General features: G+C 42.4%; 1 protein-coding gene across 2 annotated transcripts in view; it reads left to right on the top strand.

The window, feature by feature from the left end:
- Nucleotides 1–16,001, top strand: part of fibcd1b (fibrinogen C domain containing 1b) — a 126,563-nt gene that overhangs the window by 67,337 nt on the left and 43,225 nt on the right. The gene's annotated exons all lie outside the window — the stretch shown is intronic.

Below are 16,001 nucleotides of genomic sequence, written 5' to 3'. Positions count from 1 at the left end.
ACATGATCCATGTTTTTTACTGTTTCCTAGCAACATGGGGTGGCTCAACTTACCATTTGGCTCAACTTACCCAGTCTCCTCTACGTTTCATAAGTAAAATACTGATTTTAACCTAAACTACAATGCTTCCCTAAACCTAAGTTGTTTTTGTTGCCTAAACCCAACCAAAGTGCAACCATACGTGTTGTTTTCGATAACCTATGTGTTGTTTTTTTTTAGAGCAGAGTAGATAGGTATGAGGATGTGTTGGGATGGGAAAGGAAAGAGATCTTTATATACATCAGAGCAAGAACCTTAAAATGAATTGTGAACTAAACAGGCGGTCGACGTGGAGAAGGTAACGTAAGAGAGTGAAGTGAGTCATCCTGCTGGGCCTGGACACAACAGCCCTGCAGCGGCAATCTGAAACCATCTGTGGGAAAAGGGAAGCAGAGCAATCCGGCCAGGAGGGTACAAAAGACATGAACGACCAAATTCTAGCTGCAGTTTAGAAAAACAACTGTGAGTTTAGCAATATATAGAAAGGAAGTAACATTTTTTGGGTAAAGATTTCTTAAGATTAGCGAGTGTATTTACCGCTGTGTTCAGCGGAGGTTTTGGTAAACAAACCCTTAAATTTTAATGGAAGGGAACAATTTTGCGAGCAATACTGGGGGGGTTAGGAACAGCTGATACGGAAGAGAAGAGGAGAGAAGAGACATTAGTTCAGGTTGATGTGGATGGTTGTCAGAGGAAATTGGTCAGTATTTCTCCTCTGTCATAACTCGCGCCCTGGAGACTGTTGGACCACAGACGTGGGAGGGAAGATAGCAGAAAGGGCATGAAAAGAAAAAGAGCTGTCATTACCAGGCCCCCTAGCCCCCCCATCACAACACACCTACAGACGCACACACACACACACACACACATCCTACCCACTTCAACAGCAGGAATGTGTCAGATTGCAGCAAAACACCACATATACAAGTACAATCAAAAGAATCGTGCGTGTCTACATACAGTCAATGTGTTGCTAAAGCAGTCGCACACACACACACACACACACACACGTATACTAAAATATGTATTCACACAAGCCCCTCACTCAGAGAGAGTAATCCTCTGGGCATGTGGTCCAAACCGTTTTCAGCAACTAAAAAAAAAAAAAGGGGATTTCAAATGGCATTTAAATACGGCCCGGCGGCTCAACGGTAGCGTCTCCTATTATTACTATTTTATTTGTTAAAAGGACGGGACTAAAAATGACCACGGCTTTTTAAATAATGAATGAGAGTAGATATATCAGAGTGCAGTGTGGGGCTGCATTATCAAATGGTGCTTTTATCAGAAGCACCGCAATCACTCTCGAAAATATTCAATTCAGCTAAGAACCGAAATGTAAAAGTTTGAGATTGAATGTACGATTGTGCGCGTGTTGTATCACTATTTTAGAGGCTGGGAGTGCCTTTTCGAGCAGCGCAGAGTGTACCGGTGTGTGTATATAGGCTTTTCTGTATTTCTATCTGGCTCGCAGGCTTTTCAATATTTCATCTGCGTTAGTTAATTGGTTTGGGGGAAAAAATAAGAAAATCCAGGATGAGTGTTTTTTTTTTATTTATTTATTTATTTTTCCAGTTGCAAGGCAGCGGCGGTGAACAAACTTAACGGTACATTCTGACTTTTTAAATGCATTTTTTTCTTTCTTTTCAGACTCTCGATGACATATTAAAACGTGTGTACAAATGTCATAACGCCCCCTCACATACAACCTGTCGCTGCATCAAGTTCATGTACGCTTCTAGCATTTACGAGTCAGTGTAAGATTAGAATAGGAGACGTCGGCTTATTCTCACATCTTCTTTTGTTTTCTGCACCGGGATGTAGACCCCTCTCTGCGCCCCCTCATTACCTGGCTTGAGGAGACAGTTTATTGTGCTGCCGAAGGGGAACGCGACCCGTCTACCGGCGCCGCGTCAGATATGTCCTTTTGTGCCATTAGCTGGGGCACGGCACGCGTGAGGAAAGGTCGGACAGCTGCGCGAGAGCCGCGTCAGGAACATTCAGCGTTTGTGTGTTTTCCTCTCTGTTCAGCCACACAAATATGGACTCTTATGCCCGTCTGTCTACTTTTGGACCTGTTTGTCTAGCTGTTTGTTTTCCGTAGTTGGAGCTAAAGCAGTCTGAGTGGCTTCATCAACAATAGTCAAATAACCTCTACTTTGCACATGGCTGTTAAGTGATCCGCTGCCTACCATGTTTTTCTGTGTTTGATTTATTGTTTTAGCCATGCAAAAGCAGCGTTGCTTCAAAGATGGCAGTGTAGCACAGATGCTGCTGGTGCTGACTGAACTCCTTGATCAGCAGCTATCCCATCAATTACCATTAAGTCTAATACAGATATCCATCCAACAACGTTGACGGTCTTCTGGCTGTTTCTCCATTGTAGCGGTGCCCAAACTTTAAGGGCTAAAACTAAAAATCAATGGTGGGCCAGGGGCCAGAATCCAGCACCTATTGTACTGCATTGTTCTGATGAAAAATTGGTTGGAGGATCAGTTCCCTTAATTGACCGACTTCCTTTGTTAGCCGTCTCCCTGCCAGCCCTGCTGAGATCATTAGAAATGATTAATAATCAGACTTTCTACACATTTTAAGAGCATTTTCATCACACAAAATTGAAACAACTAAAACACGCATTTATGTTTCATTCATCATCCTTTTAAAAAGATACTTTGGCCAGTTCAGGCCTAATGGCAGGCCGTTTTGGGTTGGCGGGCCCCATTGGACAGCTTTGCACCACCAGCAGGTCTATTCAGTCTCAACATCTACTCGGTGAATTTGCTCCAAATTGTATACATGGGCTGTGTCCCAATTCAGGGGCTGCATCCTTCGAAGGACCCAGCCTTTGCGGCCTTCGAAGGCGAGTTCTACGGAGAGACCTTCGAAGGCCACATCAACCGTTGTTAAATGGAACGGTCTAGCCTTCGGAGCATTTCTTGGTTGCGTCACCAGATGTTCCCGCCGTTACCCTCACTTCACGATTTCTGCCCCCCACGTCTGCGAAAGTGATGATCTACGTCAGGTGATGTCGCCATTTTCGTCCTTTCTTTCTTCTTTTTCGGGTGTACAAAGAGTGTTGGGATATGGGAGGCCGACCAAGGATAGTAGCGGTGCATCCTCCAAAAAGAGGGAAAAGAAGGTCGCATTTATGGGTTGCATATGGAGAAGCCTTTGAATCGGGACAGCATTTGCGCAGCGTTGGGTCGTAATTGGACTTCAAATGCGTCCTTCAAAGGATGCAGCCCCTGAATTGGGACGCTGCCGTGGTCTCCAGCTTATGCAGCCAACAGACTGTCATGATTTGCTGACTTTTTCTCAAGTTGGGTTGACAAGGTTGATATTTGTGCTTCTTAATTTAACAATCCAACGACTGAAGTGATTGCCATGTGCAAATACCTGCCTAATTACTGAGATTTCCTCCGTGCTAAGTGTTAATTATCAAATGTTAGCATGCTGACAAGCTGTTACACAAGGTGAACATAACACCTGCGAAACATCAGAGTGTTTGCTGCGTCGTTACGAGCTTGTTGTCAATAGAGGAACACAACTGTCAGAGAACAATAGAAATAACTGAAATTCCCTGTATGATCTGTTCGCACATCTATGTAAAGTTAAATAGGCAAAATATGAAAAGGTACATTGTGTTTTTATTCCAATCTGCACTGAAAATATGAATTACAAAAATACTTTACAGCTGAAATATGAATCCATCGACACGGTTCAAAATCAAAAAGGGCCTTGCGAAAAACAGATAATTGGAATTTTTCAGTCTATTTGAAAATGCAGCTTCACAAAGCAGAAGTTAATGATAATGATAATAATGAACTGAACTGAAGAATACAGATTGTAATCAAGGATTTAAAAGGGAAACTTGCCCTCTACAGCCTTGTTATCTGCCCCTGTGGCGGCTCTTTATCATGCCAGTGCACAGATTTAAAAAAAATAATGAAATAAAATAAGTTTGAAAAAGCCTGAGCAGAAATCTTTCTTTTAAGCTCTTAACTCTATGAAGAAAAACACGGTTTCTTGTATGTTTTAAAAAATCAGGTTACTGCTCAAAGCCAGGGATAATCATCTCTACCATGAACATGTAAGTGCAGAAATTGTGTTTGCGTGTGTGTGTGTGTGAGAGAGAGCGGTGTTTGCGGATGATTGTGTTCTGTTTGTCTTCTGCTCTTGTTTGCCGCCGCTGCGTTCGGCGCACATCTGTCTTCCTGATAGGATTATAAAACATTCACCAACAGATGTTCGCAGTCCTCTTTTGAAGATAGCAATTCTGCAGACTGCTGTGGATTTATGAGCGCTTTCATCAGACAGTGTTGAATTTGTCACCATATCATCAATATTCTTAACAATGTAATCAAATTGTTCGCAATTCCTCCGCCGGTCTGTTTTGATCTTGTCTCGGGAATCCGTGAGCGGAGGTGTGAAGGAGCCGATTCCCGTTAGCCTCAAAGCTAATTTATTTATTAGCGTGTCGTGCTCAGTGCTTCAACTACAACTACACTGTATATGTGTTTTTTTGTTTCATTTCTTTATCTCTGTATTTTCTCGATGGGGCGTTGATGCACAATCACTCAGAGATTTCACCAATTATCTTCAGTCAGTCGGTCGGTATAGAGCGGCGGCACCGGGTGACATCTGTTGCCAAATCACCAAACATATAAACATAGTGTGCGCACCGTGAGTACATGCCAGGAGCTAACAAGCTCTTGGCACGCTTCCTATTTTCCACCCAGTCACAGGCCCGGCACCCCCCCCCACACGATTGTAAATCTCCTCCCAATCAGCTTTGGAGCACATGTGTTGATTCTTCCCCGTGTTTTCTGGTCCGTCAGTCAGGGTTGTCCGTCTGTGCACGCTGTGGCCTCCCGGTAGTTGACAGAAATCCTGCTGAAGAGCTTAAGGCAGCTTGTTAAGTAGCCTCCATCTACTGCAGAGATTACAGGGGAGGGGGGCTTAATGTGATCACGCCAATGCAGTAGCCCTTTTTTTTTCCCGCGAGTGTCGGGCGAGATGGTCATTAGAGATTGGGGGATTTTCGCGTTTAAAACTGTTTGGACGTTTGCTTAACTTCAAGCGCTCGTGTGTAGCCGTGACTCAAACTCACTGTTATGCATTTCCATTCGCGATTCTTTTGCAGCAGAGATTGTTTTGTTGACGGAGTGCGGGTCTCACTTTTCTGTTAAGCTGTCACCTTGACTGGAGAGGGAAGAGTACAGGAGACTTTCAACCGTCAATACTTAGTTTACGGCGCCCTGCTGACACAGACACTCTGACAAAGCATGTTACGGCAGCCACTCTCTCCCTTCCCTTCATCTCTATGCCCCCGTCTGCCTTTGTGCCGCGCTGTGCTTTCATGCATCAATACAAGGGGCTGGTGCAGAAAGAAGTGTGTCGAGGCGAAGGAAGAAACGCCTCGACTTCAGCCGTACAACTTGGCGACTTCCAGATTTAAAAGTGGAGACTGTAGAAACAAAACAAAAAAAAGAGAAAAAGAAGCGTAGTATAACGTCCTCTTAAAAGTCATATATTTTTAATGACTGGAGATAATTTGGTGCATCTCTTTTGAACATATTCAGTTAAATGTTTACCCGTTATAATTAAGCTGACATATTTGGGTGAAGAAATTGAAGCCGCTGAACCGAGAGATAAAAAAAAAAAAAATAAAGGAAGGCGAGAATATGTATATTTAGCGTTTTACTGCCGCTGCTTCTTCTGCATTGATTTCTTTGCTTGCTCATAAACAACTCTGAAAATACCGCGCGCTCCCGCAATTAAACAAATCGCTCACATTGACAATATCGCCTTTGTGATACAGTAAGTGTTTGCCGCTGCAGCAATGGAAGAGGCAATTCTGACGGAGTTGCTCCTAGGTGATGGGTTGTTCAGGCTTTGTGGAGCATGTAGAAGTGTGCGGATAAAGAATTAATTACCTAAAGCTGCGAGGGGAAAAACTGCAACATAGAGAAAGACTGCATCAGCTACACGGTGAGAGCGAGCGTCCCCGATTCATCCTGTGTTCCGCTGTACAGATGGTGTTGCTGAAGCTATGCAGTGCAATAGCAAGCTTCAAATGCTGCAATTTTGTCCAGATTGCACCAAGAGACACGTTGATTAAATTCCATGATGATTACGCAAGGAATGTCCTATACAATTTTTTTTTTTTTTTTTGTTTGGCCCTGATCCTAATCCAGTCCTTCAGTATTGTGCCGATACTGAATTTTCTTTTTAAAGGTTGTATTTGAATGTTGATTAAATTGATATGTTGCTCTTTGAAATAACCGACACAGCCTCAAATCAAAGGAACTGAAAGGTCAACTGATAATGAGTCCCAAAACAACATGACTGTTCTCTAAACAACATGACTGCAGACATGGGGCGGCTGTAGCTCAGGAGGTAGAGCCGGTTGTCTAATAGTCGGAAGGTCGCCAGTTCGAATCCTGGCTCCATCTAGCTGCATGTCGAAGTGACACTGAACCCCAAAACTGCTCCTGATGTGCTGGTCGGCAGCCACCGGCATCAGGATATGAATGTATGAATGACTGTGAGTCGCTTCGGACAAAAGCGTCTGCTAAATGCCCTAAAATGTAAATATAAAATGCTACATTTTACCAGGAGCAGGTGTACTGGATCTCCACTGTAGGGTTACAGTTTTGGGTTAACATTTCTTTTACTGTCCCTTAATTACCAGGTATTTACCTGGTAAATTCATGGTAACACAAAAGTGTTACTAGGTAATTACCAATGGTAATAAGAAAGTAAATACAATGAAACTATGGCCAAAATACTGGGCATTTACCTGGTAACTATATGGTAAATTATAGTGTGTTATTGGGTAATTACTGCTGGTAATAAGCAGGAAGCTACAGTCCCCTACTTACTAGCTATTTACCCAGCAAACGTATGGTAACAAAAATGTGTTACTAGGTATTTACTTGCCTATTACCATTGGTAATTACCTCGTAACACTTTTGTGTTACCATGAATTGAACCCGGTTTTGTTATCTTTAGGAAAATCACTTGGTTTGAGCACTTAAAACCACTTGGTTCAGTTTAGTTACTTAAACAACCTGGTTCTGGTTTCAGTACACTTAATAATAGGAAGTTTAAAACCCAATGCTCAACACTTTGATTGCCTGTAAACATTTACAGCCAAACCAATTGCATGATGAAACAGAAGTTCGAGGCTCCCTCTTGGGTCAAACAGCAGACGGGTCCAAGTTGTGTGTAACTGAACCAGTTATGTCTGTCTCATCACATATATGCATTATTTTAGCAGTAGCAAACAGTCTTGTCACAATAGTGGAATTTCTAAATTTTTGATATATACCTAGAAAAATTACGATATGTGCTCCTGTGTTTGCTTGCACGGGGGGGGGAGAAAGTGTCGAGCACTTCCCATCCATCTTTGCCCGGTCCAGAACTTGCTATAATAAACCCACGAGCCTGAATTATGGATGTGAATGAAAGTTTAACTGGAAGAATGCGACTCCAGAAATCGACGGGACCAATCCGCTGGGGAGAGGATGTCTCACTTGGGACCAAAATGGGATTTTGCCAACCTCTCTGTCTGAGTCACTCAACAGTGCGAGCGCATAATTTTTCACATTCACACACAGGAATGCATACTGAGTCCGGCTCTGCTGAAAGGCAGCAGCACCAGCCCCGGCAGGGCTAAGATGACAGAACTCACAGTACAGAATACTGATTTTATTTATTGTTTTTGCCAATACATACCCATTAAAATATGCCCTGATTAGCCTCCATCACTGATTCTTAGAATCAGCCCGTGACATTACGGACTGCACCACAGAGCGAGAATAATAATGCATCATTTCATCAATATCATATGAAGGAGTCCACGCACTTCTTTCAAACACCATTTAGGAGCCGATACATGTGACAGCGCTGGGCACCATTAGCTGTTATTAATGTGTTTGCTGCCAGCACACTAATGTGAAAAGGCTGTTTTCAGTATTGATTTTTTCGGGGTCAGTTTTTTGGACGGTTCTGTACTTAACACTGTGAAACACGGAGACCTTGCTTTATCCTTTAGTAAAATGGCTGCTGTGTCACAACTGCAGCTCTCACAGTGTGTGTGTGTGTGTGTGTGTGTGTGTGTGTGTGTGTGTGTGTGTGCTGGAACATCACCTGCCCCACACCCAAATAGAACAAGTCTGTGAGCGTCTGACCTTGACAGAAACAACTTTGATGTCAGGAAACTGCCCTCCAGCCAGACAGTGTGTGTGTGTAAGGATTTGTCAGCTGGGATGTTCCGCTGCCTCCCCGTGGAAACTGTGTTTGTGTCTGTGTGTGGCAGTGTTAGGCGAGGAGATACAGCGGCCCGGGCTCGACAGAACACGAGAATCGCAGTGAAGAAACAGTAAAGACATGGACATTTATAAACAAATACGTGCAGGTTTTGTAACCTTAGAGGTAAATCTGTTTGTGTGGTCCTTACAGTTGTTTTTGTGTCGGGAGGGAAAGGTCTCGATAACCATAATGTAGGAGTGGGAGCAGACGGTTTAGTCCAGATAACAGGGTTTCCACTCGTGTAAGTCGGCCCCCTGCTCGGTGTGAACATCAGGAATTAGGTGAACATTAATTTTTTAAATGTTGGTTAATATTGGATTAAGGACAGGCGGATAAAAACAGTCGGGGATGAGTTAATCGTGATTTATTTCCATTATCCGGATAATGGTGAACATCCTTCACATTTGCGACATGAAAAAACTGTCCTGCTGAATAACTCACAACCCGAAGTTGAGTTTCTGTTTCATTTTGAATTGCCGCAAGGTGGAGCCGGCATCTCCAATCTAAAATCCTAAAACCCGACACCACAGCTGAAGGCTCAGCTTAGCACCACAAAAAAGATTGAACCAGACGCGTGGTAATACTATAGATTACAAACTAAAGCAGTCTAGCGGGCTAAGCTAACAGCGTAGCATAGAGGCAGCTCTGCACTGCTGCAGACATGATGTTAACAAAAACTAAGCTGAGCACTTCGCTTCGCCCTCATTTTGTTTAGTTTTTCAAAAAGAATTCATAATGTGTAACCCAGTAAACTTTTTTTTTTTAAATAAAAAAGCCTGTGGGCCGTTTATCTCATCTGCCAGTTACGTTTCATATTGTGTTACAGTGGAAGAATAATATCAGCAAATGGTTTGGCGCTCAGAATATTTTTCTATTTATTAAATCGAAAAATAATGTTTTGATTTGAGGTTCTGAATCGGCTCAGCATCCAAATATTGTGACAGCATTAAATGCTGCGTCGTCCCCACGCCACAGTGACTCGCTCCACTGTAACTACAGTTATAGTGGGGGGGGGGCGACTCGGTTGGAAACGTAGATGTAATGGCTGGAAAGCTCACCAGCAACATCTGTTGGGCGGCCATCAAAAAAGACACTTGGCTGCCGGCCTGGCCGTCTCCCATCAAAAGACACTTGCTACAGAGCCTAACGACTCGTCTATGGGAAACCTTGAGATAGTACAGCCTGCTTATCTTCCTCTTGGCTGCGATTTTCTGCATGTTGTTCACTAAATATTATATCAGTGATGAAACAGGACAGAAGCAAAGGAACTCGTGCAGGATACCCTCAATGTTTGACATTGACATTAACACCCAAATACAGTGGTGATGATCACATTTTTTATCTTTCCATACATGTAGATGTGCAGACAAACAACGGACAGACATACTGTGTATGAGTCACACGTATATTGTCACTCTAACAACATTGTCGAACCGTCTCCAAATCCCTTGTCTCCCCATGTCTTCCCAATTTGGACCACTGCCTATCCCCTTGAAAAGTGAGAGAAAATGAGTCTCTGCGAGTTCCAGGTCTCCAGGGAACACACACACACACACACACACACACACACACACACACACACACACACACATACATACACACCAGCACAGACCTTCAGGGTCAACATGCAATTAAACCTCAGAGAGGCTCTCCAGTCTTACAAGGATGCTAGACATGGTAGGAGGCAGGACCAGCAAGACGAGAGTGTTAACCTTAATCTGAAGTGAACTGCTCGCTGGTTAACCTGCTGCTGTAGGAGTTCTGCTCCGCGTGACCACTGGCCAGTTTTTTTGGCTGCCGCAGTGACTCACAGAAGCAGGTTGTGCTGGTACAGTGGTGTCCCAGGTGTTTTTTTTTTTCTTTTTTGTCTCGGAGCATCTCTAGGGTGAGACGATAGCTGAGAGGCACAAAAGCCGGCTCCGCCGAAAGATGCCTGCCGACCCAGCGGAGCAACCTTAATTGGAGACTAAAAATGAAATTTGAAAAAGTGGATCCTGCGAAAGTGGAACAATGAGAGCTCGCCGCGATTCTTTATTCTTTTCTCAAGTCTATCAGACATCTTTCGCTTCATGTCAGGTGGATCCACAGTATGTATGCAGCCAGGCTTTCTTTGACTGTCTTGAGTTGTGATAATGGGAGTGATGCATTGTTCTGAAATGCCATTTGTGATTTGAATAAAACTTAGTGGTTCGAGTTATCATTGTTGGAAATCTTTTCATAAAAGGCCGACTGTAGTCAGACACATCTGTTTGAATGTCTTTGATGCAAATGTATCTGCAGAAAAGATTTTTTTTTTACTTGGGTTTCTTGTGATTTATCGGGTTGAGGGGGCACCTTTTTTTTTTGCGATTCCTCTGCCTCCTCAGCTGCCTCTAATACAGTGAGTGCTGGTGAAGAGTGGTAAAAAAAACAATTAGCAATGGATAAAAAGGAAAACCTCATTTTTAACACGGCATTATCAATTTGCAGTCATCTCTGTTTCGGCTGATTTGGATGTGGGGGGACGAGGAGGGACGGGAGCCAGGAGGGAGTACGATAAGGAGGCTGGAAGGTCGTTATTTCAAGGGCAGTTTAGCGACATCAGATGTTGTTGTGTTTATCAACCCGCAGTTCTAAATTCAAGGGAGCTTTACTTTACTGCGGGGCCTTTAGCAGCGAAGTTTTGTTTTTTTTTTTCCCTACAAATCTTTGACGTAAACCTCAGCAGTTAACCCAGGCAATCAGTAGAAAATACCAGGGGCGGGCTCCCTCACAGCCCCCGGCTGCCCTGCCGACATATCAGTAACGTGATGACGGTGCGTTGTTTTCTGTGTCAAACGCCTCAGCCTTTTTTTTTTCCCCAAGGTCTATTCATTAGTTTAATCAGGGCATCATTGCATTAACAGCCGTATTAACAGCTTATTGCCCCCCGCGAGTCGTACATTATATAATTTAATATCACAGTGAGAAGGATTAATCGAGGTAAACACGTTTTATGAAACGTTGTTTTACGGTTACGTTTGTATCATAAGCTTGTGGTTTAAATGTGAGACGACAATGTGAAATCACTCACAGATGAGTCAGCGTAGGTTGATCAGTGTGCTGTAGTGGGGCTTGTACTCGTACTGTAGAGAGTTTTACTCGCTGCTTCGTTATTTATAAATTCATTTTCGAAGACGGACGTTTAGGGGCCTTAAAGTCACAATATGTACTTTATGATCTGGCAGTTGGATGAATATATTGGTGGTACAGTCTATCGCTTTTTTCCTGGTAATTTCTGTAATTTTACTTTTGACAATTTCATGGCCTTCCTCCAAAGAAATAGTGAGATCTGCTGCTCAGCAACAGGCTCTCTTTCAGCACGCTAACCCAGTCACACAAAGCACATTGAACAAGAGTTTATTCCATCTAACCAGGGTCGCTTATTTAAAAGTGGAAAGCCTAACCAAGACAGCTTTGGCAAGTGTTTTGGATACAGAAGTGGTTCAGTTGTGGTTTGCAGTGTAATAAAGGGAGCAGGTGTAATAGTATTAACACTTTTTGTAGTTTAACTTATTATTACTCCACCAAGGAGGTTGTGTTTTCACCTGTGTCTGTTTTGTTTATTCATTTCACCTTTATTTTAACAGGAGGTCCCATTGAGATCAAGATATATATTTTACAAGAGAGACCTTGCCATGGCAGCGGCCCATCAAATGCACAACATGATAAAATGCTACATGATATACAGACATCTGCAATAAAATAGCCCGGCAGGTATTCAAACACAGTGGCCTGCGCAAGTGTGGTTCTACCTAAATTTGTGGAAACACAGGGTACATTGAAGAGGAACCACTTCAGGGAGCACAGAGCTCAGACAGAGAATGCTACGGGGGTAATCATTTATAGATAAAACTGTACCAGTGCTGTTGTCTGCCAACAGTCAATGAAGTCCAACCAACAAGACGTTAAAGAATGAAGTGGTGTAAAATGTAAAGATGCACGGTACACTGAGTCAAGGCTCGATAAAATGGAAACACTGCAGGCATGTAGAATATAGCAAATGTATTGTACATATACCTACATAAGATTGTTGGTTTGTTTGTTGGTTGGTTGGTTGGTTGGTTGATCTGTCTGCAGGAATACACAAAAAACTATTAATGGATTTCCACAAACGTGCCAGAGCCACAGCCCAGAATATACCCCATTAACCAATTTTTTTGGCATTTTCTTTATTGTTTAAAAGAAGTTATGTGTGAATCTTGATGAAAAAAAGAATCAGGCGTATTACTGTAAGTGGCCGGTATCTATCAGGGAGTGCAAAAGTGTGAGTCTTAGGCCATGGCACACGTATGCACTCTATTGGGTCCATTTTAGTTTACTTATTAGATTAAAAAGCAGACTCCATGTACGATACGGTAGACCCAGGACCAGGTGGAGGGATTGTATCTCTTCTCTGGCCTGGGAGCGCCTGGGGATTCCCCAGTCAGAGTTAGCCAAGTGGCCGAGGAAAGGGAAGTCTGGGACTCCCTACTGAAGCTGTTTCCCCCGCGACACGATTTTGGATAAGCGGTTGACAATGGATGGATGGATGGACGTACGATACGATACGATAAGATACGATACGATGCAACACAATACGATACGAAACAATATAATATGATACAACACCACTCGATACAAAACAATACGATATGATGCAATACAATACTAAACGATACAAAACAATACGATACGAAACAATACGATACAAAACAATATGATACGAAACAATATGATACGAAACAATATGATACGAAACAATACGAAACAATATGATACGATATGAAACAATACAAAACAATATGATACGATACAGTGCAATATGATATGATACTAAACGATACGATACGAAATGATGCAAAACAATACGATACGAAACAATACGAACAAAACGATACGAGACATTTAATCGTCCATGTAGGGAAATTTCCCGCCCAACCTATATAACATAATCTTCTTATTACATTTAAACTATGCTAATTCAACTGTCGTACCCTTGACTACAATCAATGCCATGTGTTATGTATTAAGTCGTTTGTTCTATAAGTAGAAAAACAAATGTCACTTCTCGATAACCAGCACCACCCTGACACATTACAATAAGTGCTCAGTATTAGTACCCTTATATCAACTGAACTGCAGTGCTGCTGACACCACTCTAACCGTGCATTAAGCTGCTCTGTTGCATTACTGTTGTGTCTAATGCTTCGCTCCAGCCCTGTTTGATAACATTTATGCACACTGTATACTACACATTAATAATGAAAACTGTAGAAATAATATATACCCATCCTCTAGATAGATACAGATAGAGAAAAACAACAAACTCTGCTGCAGTGTCTAATCTCAAATCACACCATGGTTTCTCAGCAAACAGCGCTACAGTCAGATTAATTAGTTTGATATAAGGAGTCAAATTCTGTAGAACAGTCGAGTTTGATTTCCAAGTTCATTGTATAATCGCTGACATCGTGACAGATAACTGGGTCTGATGGTCTAATGCACCGTGACTGGGGCGCAGCCTGTGAGAGTCTTACGCAACAGCTGGTATAAATCCTGTTGTTTTGTTTATGTTTAATTGATGGCTCCATGCGGCACTCTGCACACTATAACCTCCGTACAGGTCGAAGGGTTACAGAATATGCAGGTGGGAGGTGCGGATGCAGATGAATCTGTTCTAAATTGCTTGTTTCTGCTGCACTATAAAGAGACAGTAATGGGATAAACAGATTGAAGGACAAGTGTGGTGTTATTCTCTGTTTTTCGTACCATCCTATGAAAAAGACCAATACAACATGGACTTTTTGTCCTTCTAACAAGTAGGGGCTGTTGAGCCAAAGAGGGAAAACATCTTATTTCTCTGTGACATTGACCTCCTTTTGACCAAACACTATTAGAATCAGATCAATGAGCTACAGTGTAACAGAGGCTTGGATGTTCCATCATTGCCATGAGCAAAAGCTCTCTACTGAGTATTTACGAGGGCAGGACCGAGTACGTGGGGTCGAGCCAAACCAAACCCGCTCATCAAACGTGTATTAATCCACAGCTGAAACTAGTCCCAGACAAATGCTCCTTTTACTCCTGTTGGGATGATGAAAACTACGATACCCAGCTGTTTGAGGTGATAACGTTGCTTTTTAATAAGCTATTGAAAACAGATCATGAGCCACGCTGTTCCATCACTGCCATGGACAAAGCCACTTTACTCTTTATGGCTGCAGGACTGTGTATGTGAAGCAAAGTACACCAACATACTAAATGTAGATTAATCCACAGCTGAAACTAGTCCCCCAACAAATGCATTGTTTACCCCTGTTGGAATACTGAAAACTATGATACCCAGCTGTTTTAGGGAACAACTTATGTACATTTTTAAGGATACAGAATATGTCTTCTTTTCAGCTGATACTGATAACCAATAATTGACCCAAAACGACAGAAAACTTCTAAACGTCCACACTGGAGACGACACGCTTGTAGATACAGTAGTTTTATGTCAGGCTGCACCTTTTCAGCTGATAATATTAATTTGCCAATACGGGGCTGATCATTTATTGATTTAATATATATCATGTATCTCTAATCTTCATACAGTATATCAGCCAATATCAACTTATTGCAGATATCTTCGTGTATTCAACCAGTCAGTCAGAAACATGAGATTGCAGTACAGTGATCTTATTTGATTTGATTACGTTTTAAAAGATATCCATATCACCATTGGCCTCGAACGACTCAGTGTCAGTCTGGCTATAGTTTACAGTCTGAATGATATATAATTGGCTTATGGTTGGAGGTGTTTTAGCTGCTGTCTTGACTGTAGTGGCTGGCGAGGGATGAGCCACATGCTGGAAAACTGAATAAGAAAACCTCAGGACACGTTGGGCAGCAAAGAGAAAGTGAAATGCGGGACAGGTGAGGTTCCTGGGAAAAAAACTCCTCACTGATCAAAGGAAAGGGGCTCGAATCTGAGAACATGATCTATGTCTGAAGATGATCACATCTCTAGATTAAAAGAAGGGGAAATCAATCTGTGGAAATTATGTTGGAGGAATTCCCAGAGCTCTGAATGCGGAGATGCGGAATCGAGCGTCTTGTCTTTGAAAATAGGGGCAGAAAATCCCTTCAGTATCTAGACGATGGTGTTGATAAGTGATGACGATCCAGTAATGATGATTAAGACGATCACAATGAAGACAATTACGAGGATCAAAATGATGAGGGTGAAGATTTTGCCATTGCTCGGCAGGATTTTGTTCTTTGTCTGGTGTTAAAAAGCAAATATGGCCGTCGGTGCCATCTGGTGCCTTATGGTATGTCAGGGGATTAGTCGTGCTGAACATAAAAACTGTCTCATGGAATTTCCTTTGTCATTTTAGCATTAACACAGCGAGTCCTAGACTATTTTCCATCTGCATGCATTTGCTCTTCAGGAGCACGTTTCCAATTTCCCCTTCATTCTCAGCCTGACAGTCTTTATAGTGGATAAACTCTTTTATTGGGGTGATACAGATTCTGGACTGTCACACATGTGCACGCACACAGTTGAGATAAATATTTGCTTTTTGCTCGTATTTCCTTTGTTTTTCATACCTAAAAGGCTGCTTTATAAAACCCTACCACATCATTTCTCCACACATCAC

Source organism: Sparus aurata, chromosome 12, assembly GCF_900880675.1.
Source record: "Sparus aurata chromosome 12, fSpaAur1.1, whole genome shotgun sequence".
Lineage (NCBI taxonomy): Eukaryota > Metazoa > Chordata > Actinopteri > Spariformes > Sparidae > Sparus > Sparus aurata.
The sequence above is the reverse complement of the archived record's forward strand: the minus strand, read 5'-3'. Positions and strand labels throughout refer to the sequence as shown.